The sequence below is a fragment of the Larus michahellis genome, chromosome 2 (genome assembly GCF_964199755.1).
Source record: "Larus michahellis chromosome 2, bLarMic1.1, whole genome shotgun sequence".
Lineage (NCBI taxonomy): Eukaryota > Metazoa > Chordata > Aves > Charadriiformes > Laridae > Larus > Larus michahellis.
The window spans coordinates 136393495-136402119 of record NC_133897.1 but is presented as its reverse complement, the minus strand read 5'-3'; positions in this window follow the sequence as shown (position 1 = coordinate 136402119).

Sequence of the window (8625 nt, the reverse complement as noted above, 5' to 3'; positions counted from 1 at the left end):
CCATATTCATTACAACCCTCTGTCTGTCTAACCTCTGACTGCAGAACTGCTAAGTTTGATTAAACTGACCAATGTGTCCTGTCATGTTCCCTAGCTCTTGGACACTTGCTGGTAGCTGGTGTGCCATCTTACTGAGGTTGGAAGGGACCTTTAAGATCATCAAGTCCAACCATTAACCTACCCTGACAAAAACCACTTCTAAACCAGGTCCCTAAGTGCCCCATCTACCCGTCTTTTAAACACCTCCAGGGATGGTGAATCCACCACCTCCCTGGGGCAGCCTATTCCAATGTTTAATAACCCTTTCAGTGAAAAAATGTTTCCTAATATCCAATCTAAACCTCCCCTGACATAACTTGAACCCGTTTCCTCTCATCCTATCACTTGTCACCGGGGAGAAGAGGTCAGCCCCCATCTCTCTACAACCTCCTTTCAGGTAGTTGTAGAGGGTGATAAGGTCTCCCCTCAGCCTCCTCTTCTAGAGGCTAAACAACCCCAGCTCCCTCAGTCGTTCTTCATAAGGTTTGTCCTCCAGAGCCCTCACCAGCTTTGTAGCCCTTCTCTGGACACACTCCAACACCTCAATGTCCCTCTTGTAGTGAGGGGCCCAAAACTGAACGCAGTACTTGAGGTGGGGCCTCACCAGTGCCCAGTACAGGGGGATGATCACTTCCCTAGTCCGGCTCACCACACTATTCCTGATACAGGCTAGGATGCTGTTGGCCTTCTTGGCCACCTGGGCACACTGCTGGCTCATATTCAGCCGGCTGTCCACCAACACCCCCAGGTCCTTTTCTGCCGGGCAGCTTTCGAGCCACTCTGCCCCAATCCTGTAGCGCTGCATGGGGGTGTTGTGACCCAAGAGCAGGACCCGGCACTTCGCCTTGTAAGTAGGTAAGTTTGTCATATGAGTGATTACCATAGCTGGTTATAATATCCACAAAACAGTCTCTGTAATTAGCAAAATCCTGTGTGACGCGAGCGCAGTATTTATTGGTAACTCCTAAGTCTACTCCAGCTAATGCACTTACATCAATGTAAGCTCGTTCCAAAGACTGTGGATCCCATGAATTGCCCCACATAGTCAAGTCACATAGTTCAAATCATGGTTGAAAGACAGATTCAGAGAGCAAATAATTACCATCACTTCAGAATAGTTTTCACAACAGACTCTAACATCTCTGTGACTGCTACACTATTAGTAATAACGACCCATCCCTGATTTGTTCCATATTTACACAAAGGATAAGAATAGGGCCAGACTAGAGGCGTGTTGGATGCTAGTGAGTGGTGTTGGACACAGAAATCAGAGCTCTAGAGGATTTTGAAGAGGGCTTTTTCCATGCAAAAGCTTTGCACTCACTGCTGTTCATTCCCTATACAGAAGATAAAATGGTCCCATGTGGTAAGAAGTATTTCTTCTCCAAAAGCAATGCTTGAATGGCCAGAGCATGGTGCAAATGCAATCATGAGATAGGCAATTAACGAAGTGGCACAGCTTCTATTACATGCATTGTGGAAAATAAGATAACAAGCTGTGCTTGGCCAGCTGTCTCCAGGTTTAAGCAAACCTGGCCATTGCAGAAGTTGTAGATGGACCTTCTCAGTTGCGGCCTTTTCACAATCCAGGTGACTGGTAGCAGCAATAACAGGCACCATGTAACAATTTCAAAGGTGGTAGATGTGTGGCAAGGCACAAAGGAATGCAGGTTGCTCATTGCACCGTTGCTTACTGCCCCAAAAACTCATCTTCGTACAAATATAAATTGATCCAAGAAAGACTGGCACATTAGCAGTACTTGCAGAACCAATATAGATGTCAGGACAAGAAGATAAGAAGTATGAAAAAAACAGCACTTTTTCACATACACAGCAGAACAGCTTTTGCTATACAAATGCAAAATGCATTAGTCATTAAAAATATATATCTGCACATTTCCAATGACCTACAGTTATTCCTGGAAATATTTGGCAGGATCCAAAAAAGAAATCACATTCAAACAGCAACATCTTTTACTGAAATACCTCAAGATACTGAAAGAAATTAAAAGATCATAGCAATCACACTCAACTCTTGTTCCCACCCCCCAATGTCAGAATATAAAAACATAATTTTAGTTAAAGTCTCAAAACTAGCTCCACTAATTAATTTGCAGACAGACAACTGTCTTAAGACACATTTGAGTGTGAAAAGTTATTTTTCACTTTCAAATGGTCAGTTCTTGCCCCCGAGCTATCAGTTTAACTCTTGCTTAATAGAGATTGTTAGTGAAGGGGCATGCAAGGAAGAGCAGGTACTTAGCTGTCCGTGATTACAGAGAGACATTGCTTGCTTTTTGAAGAACTTCTCAGAAGCATGATTTTCTTCTATACCATGTCTCAGATCTGCTTTTTGAAGCAGAATACATATTTTTTGATTAAAGCATTCGTTTTAGTTCAAGATTTGTTAACTAAGGTAACAGTGTTAATATTGTCCCTGTTATTTTTTTCTCTTGTAAGACCTTAGAGGACGGATGGAAATTTTAATTCCATTATAGAAGTAAAAGCCCTTTTTTGTCATTTTGTAAGCAGACAATATTCTGCTAGTGACTGTCTTTTCAGTAATGCATTGGTCTAAATTCTGAATTCTATTATTTTACGTCTACAGCAACTGAAAGTATATTTTTTATAAACAGCAAACTTCACCTCATAAAAATTCATTACATAAGGGCATAAACAAGTACTTTTCCTTCCAGTCATTGGCAGTAAGTGATTCATCAGTTTTCCACAGAAAACCAATTTCATTGCAGATGTTCTGTAATTTCCAGACTCCCTGAATTGTAGAATCATATCATCCAATCCCAGCGCAAGGAATGTAGGATTTTTTTTGAAAAGGGGGGAAAAAAGGCTATGCTTAGTCTTTTTAATAGGATTGAATATCATTTGCTGTCTCATCAGTTTTGTGAAATAACCATAAAGTAATCAGCTTGCCATTCTTTCCTTTCCTGTACAGGCTATCAACTTACCCACAATGCTGATTCCATAGCAAGTGCATAAGTGAATAACGTGCAGGGGAGAAAAATCTTCCTTTTAGGTTAAACAAAATGTAACTGGTTTACACAGTTGTCTTTCTTTCTTTCCTTCCTTCATTCTTTCGTTTCTTTTTCCTTTCTTCTCTTCTTTCCTCTCTCCCTTCTTCATTCCTTCCTTCTCTTCTTGCCTTCTTTCTTAATACTTGAAAATATAGAAATTTCCCATAGTTATCAGCTGCTAATTTCCATTGTCTAACAGACTTGCCTTTTTTTTTTTTTGGCCTTTTTAATTTTTTTTTAAATTAGGGTTTACATTTATAAGAACTAGTAATTAACTATTAATTCAATTCTGTTTTATCCCAACGAGTCAGAAATAAAGGATGGGCCTAAAAGCTACTTTTGCAAGTGTATGCAATTTTGTTTCATTCTATTCCATATAGCATATAGAAGCCACCCTACTATATTTCCATTACATTAAGTTATGTAGATACCAAATTCAATTCTGATAGCTGAAGGAGGGAAAGGAGACAAAGAAAAGAATATATTCAGGTGAAAATGAAAAGGAATGGAGAAAGTTTGAAGCAGAGAAACCAGAACCATAGCTGTCAAGCAGCAGGAACCAGAAAGAATTATTTTGCAGTAGCGAGAATGAATTTCATCGATAACTCCAAGATGGGGTCGAATTTAGCCCTTAGACAAGCAGCTGATAGTAGCAAAATGCACAGATTAACTCAGCTAGTAAATGTTAGCTTGTACTGCTTTTAAGTCTTGCTGTAAGTTGTCTATTTCCCATTTTGTTTACTCCATCACTACTATTCTTAACATAGCATAATGAGAGAACACATCTCCAAATGTGTGTGAATCACTGAACTAAGAGCAAGATGCAATCTTGTATCTGTATCCACAAAAACAGTATATAATTTGATGCTGAAAAAATTGGTGAAAGTCCTAAACGAGAAACCTTTGTTCAAAGACTGAGAAAACAGCAAAATACGGATCCAGCTGAGTTTTGTTGACCTGGTAAGATTCAGAATTTCACCAGATCTAACAGCTATGCTATGCCTATACTAGATAACCAAACCTGTCGGGGCCTGTGTCTTTTGTTACTATGGCCTGTCTACATGGCACAGTCCCCATCTGTGTTAGTAAACTCACTATCCATCAGAAAAAGAAAACTTTGAATGCTTGGGCTCAGCTGAGTATATTTATATGTATACGTAGAAACAACCACAGAGACTTAATTTCGAAGTAATTTCAAATATATTTCATGTGATAAGCTTCCCATGTGTTGCAACTATGCTCACAGATTGTGCAAGTAACCGATCTCAATAATAGATAAAAACAGACCGAGGATGCACGCTACCTACTTGTACTAACCTCCACAGCAAATGGACATCAGTAGAAGTTAGGGAGCCGTAAAAGGAGCATCAGCTCAAACTTTGACATCACTGATTCTGCAGAAGGGTCTGTGAGTCCTCCCAGAGTGCTCTCTGCCTCTTTATTGCTTCTCCAGTTCACTTCTTTCCAGGGCAGAATCCCTGCATGGTTTCCCTACTGTGACTGCTAGAATAAACAACAGAGCTCAGACTGCTGGTGTCTCTGTTTCCAAGATAAAATCCATATAATTTGCTAAGAACAGTGCTACAGAAGTCATCTCCTGATGCCCATTCAAGTTCTTGCCATGAGAGGACACTAGGACAAAGCCTAGGCTGGGTTTAAGCATGACTATCTCCTAAGCTTTTTCTTTCCAACCTTATCTCTGTCTCCAAACCACATAGGACTGGGAAGTTCACTGTGTGTCAACAAAGAAAAGCTGAATTTGGCATACCTCCTAGAGGACAGTGTGCTCGAGCTACCTGTATTTGTCCTTTGCAGGTTATAAAAACAAAAACATGAGCCCATGCTAAAGCCTTGAGCACATCCAGTCTCTTATCCATCCAGAGCGCTATGGAATTTGTCCTGTATGTCTGTATTTAACTGTGTTGTAAACAATATGGATGACTAACAAATCTAAAGTCAAGAACAGGCTCAGGTACTTAAATTGGTAGCTTTGGTATACATAGAAAGGATGAACACTGATGTTGTCATTAGTCCTGCTTTCCTTGTGTATCCATAAAGATGGAGCTATGGAGTATGTGCCAACTAACACAAAAAAAGAGATCTGTTCAGTCCTAAATTCAAGGGTGAATCCGAAATGTGAAGAATGAGAAATTGCGCCTTGATAGTAAGGAAGAGTGGATTTCTTCATATGTAAGTATATACATGTATAAATATATATATATAAAATATATATATGGTGGTGTATTAACTATTATTTTTAGGATCTACTGTTGTAGCATTATAAACTTTCCTGTTCTTCTGAAAGCAGTGCAGCTGTCCCCCAGGTGCCAGAGGTTGTAAGATCAGATGCTTAAGGAGAAGACTTTACACAGTTTTGTAAGAATGAGCTGCGACAAGACATAAAAATGTAGTCCGGGAGAAAAAAGCTATAGACATATGGACAGAAATATAAAGAAGAGGAAGTAATTTCAGAGAAAAGCTTAAGGAGGACTTGAAAAAGGAGAAGGTACTTGGCAACTGGGGACAAGAAAATTTACCTCATGCAGCCTCATTGAGTTGAGGAGAGCTGCACATAAAATGAAGAGAAGTTGATTCTTACTGAGGTATTGAAAAATCCTATTGAATTAAGTTTTTCCTTTAAGATGCCTTGCTGGAGCTTTCTGTTTGGAAAACAATCAGCCCGCTAACTGCAGGCTCCAAGGGAATATGTGGGAAAAGATTTTTCTTTCTGTGATATAGGTTACACTGACATGTAGAATGGAAGCTTAATACTGTACTTTATCATTAGTCCAATCAAATTACAGATATCAACTCCTTTAATAAATTAAAGTTATGCCACATGGAGAAAAGGATTAAACCACATACAGAATTAAGGCTAGCTTCATTCTTTTCTGGTCTTAGACCCATTGAAATGAAAAGGGCCAGATTGAGAAAGTTGCTAGGAGACCATAATCACAAGTGTCAGAATAATACATTTTTATTTTAAATAGGAAATGTTGATTAATGAACATACTTAACAGATAATGAGTAAAGGTATTGAAAGCATCTATGTTCTATAAAATTCCAGGTGAAACATTTAATTTATATTTTGAAAAGCCAATGAGAATTTAAAGTCTTCAAGGTAAAGCCAACCAAAATATGCAGTTAAAACTGAAGGACACAATGGTTTCAGAAGTACTTGATTAGAAGCCCCCAGATACTGAGAAGCAAAAGAAAAAGTTTCCAGTGTGCAAGTCCAATAAGTCTAAAAGAACAAAAAAAGGAAATTATTTAGCTATTAGAATCTCATGTAGGCATGTTGTTGAAACTAAGGTAAGATGAGCTGATTGCTTTGGAAGCAAAGAATTGATTTAAAGGTGAGATACTGGAGAAGATGCTTTGTATATAGCACATTAAAATTAGAGAAAACTTAACAATAAATTAAATTGATGGTAAAGAAACTTCAGCCTAAATGAACAGTTAACTCATTAAAGCCTGAACAGAAGGGTCCTAAGATTTGTTACACCAAATCCTCCAACAGTGTCTACTGCAATAGCCACGTTGACTTAATTTGTGTCATGACAATTTAAACAGGTATTATGCCCTGGAAATACTAGCATGATATTTTGCGTGCAAGATTTATGATCCTTATGTTTTGGGAACCTGGAGTCCAAGAATGTTACATAGCTAGGAATGTGAAACTGCAAGATATGACTCACGTTTCTCACATTTAGATGTAAGTGGTGACGTATAATACACAGTTCACTATGATGACCACCTTGGCTTCATGTGCATAGCATGGATTGTGTTCTTGTTGATTCATGTCAGTGCCTTGATAAGGAAACAAGTCAACAAGACCGTCCCTCCAAACCAAGTAAAATAATTTTAAGGCTATGAACAAATGGCTTCCTATATGCTAATAGACACCCGCAGAAGGCAAGAAATGAGATATTGGTCCAGTGTCTGGCTCGTACTCCTCCTACTTGTAACAACAAAAGCTCATTGTAGATACAAATCTTGCTGAGTCTTCTAGGAAAAAAACTTCTGTACTAAGAAAGCAGGAATCACAAAATGCTCTTGAAATAGTGGTAGTTTGAAATAAACTGATAATTCCATTTTCAGTGTGGATCCATGAAAGCATAATATATGTCTATGGAGGTTTTACTTGAGAAATAATAAATCTAGACATTTCTTTTTACCAAGCCATCACTTAGCTAATTCTAACTTAAATATTTCTAATAAAGTATTATATGTATAGGTTTATTTCTACATATAGCACATATTATTTCTAATAAGAAAATGTAGTTGCATGCAATGAGAAAACAGTCATGCCTAAAGCAATTACAATGCAGGAAAACTACATTGTTGGTGATGTTAGCTGAAATGACAGCTACTTACACAGGGAAAGCATAACCTGAAATAATGCTTCACTTAAAAGCAAAATATATTAATGTTATTTTAATAGTTGGCTCAAATTCGAAAAACCTCTTTGAAAAAAAGAAGCACAGTGCAAAACTGATAGCTTTCCATTATCCAGTAAAATAATGACATTAGAAAAATAATATATTTGTAACTTACTATTGAGAACAGCAATTTTGCCTTGTGTGTAAGAAAAAGACTGAGGTAGTACTAATTTGGAAATGGTTTGTACTTCCAAGGTTTATAGTTACTTCCATTAACAGTTCCAACAACCTTTTTACTTTTGATCTGAAGAAAGCTTCCTTGGCAAATCGGAAAGGACTGGCACTACAGATTCCTCTCTTGAATGGTGCCTTTATCACCTACCAAAATGAAAAGTGAATAAAAAAAGATTACCGTTCATTATTTCTTGATAGGAATTACAACCTTTGACAAAATATATTTGTTTGAACTTTGATAGCATCATTATTTAGTGATCTTTATATAGTATGATATTATTCTGGGATTGCTTATTTCATCTATATTCTAATTTAATTTAACATTAGGTCTTGAATCCTTATATTAGTTAATGAACCCTCCAAACTCACCAGAAATACAACATGAGTAATCAGCCAATAATCAGCGAAATTAATTCATTTCTGTTGTGTAAAGGAAAAAGCAATGTAATGCTCTGTATAAATAAGTCCACTCTTTTTCTTCCTGCACCTTAGGTGAGTTATTTACTGAAATACGTAGCACAGTTTGCTTTTCTTAGGAATCTTGTGAAAGCAGTTTCCAGTTGAATTTCATAGCTATTATATGGGGCAAAAAGCAGATATGTAGAAATTTGTAGTTTCCTAGGAACATTTGAGGGACAACTTTTTTAAACTGCATACACGCACACAAAAGACTGAATAGTAAATAAAATAAATGGGATTAGTTCTTAAACAGAAACGATCAGGCTCTAAGAACACATTCAAGAAAGTATTTCAGTACCTAAGTCCAAAGGCATGATCCTCAACTCTCGCAAAATATTTAAACACCTTGCTTTCTACCGGTAGTTTCAAACATCTTAGACCTGTATTAGTCTGCCACAGTGAATTTCTTAGACCTGTATTACTCTGGTGCTATGCATGCCCCAAAGTCCAGCTCTTTTGAGAGATGCCCAAATTGTGCC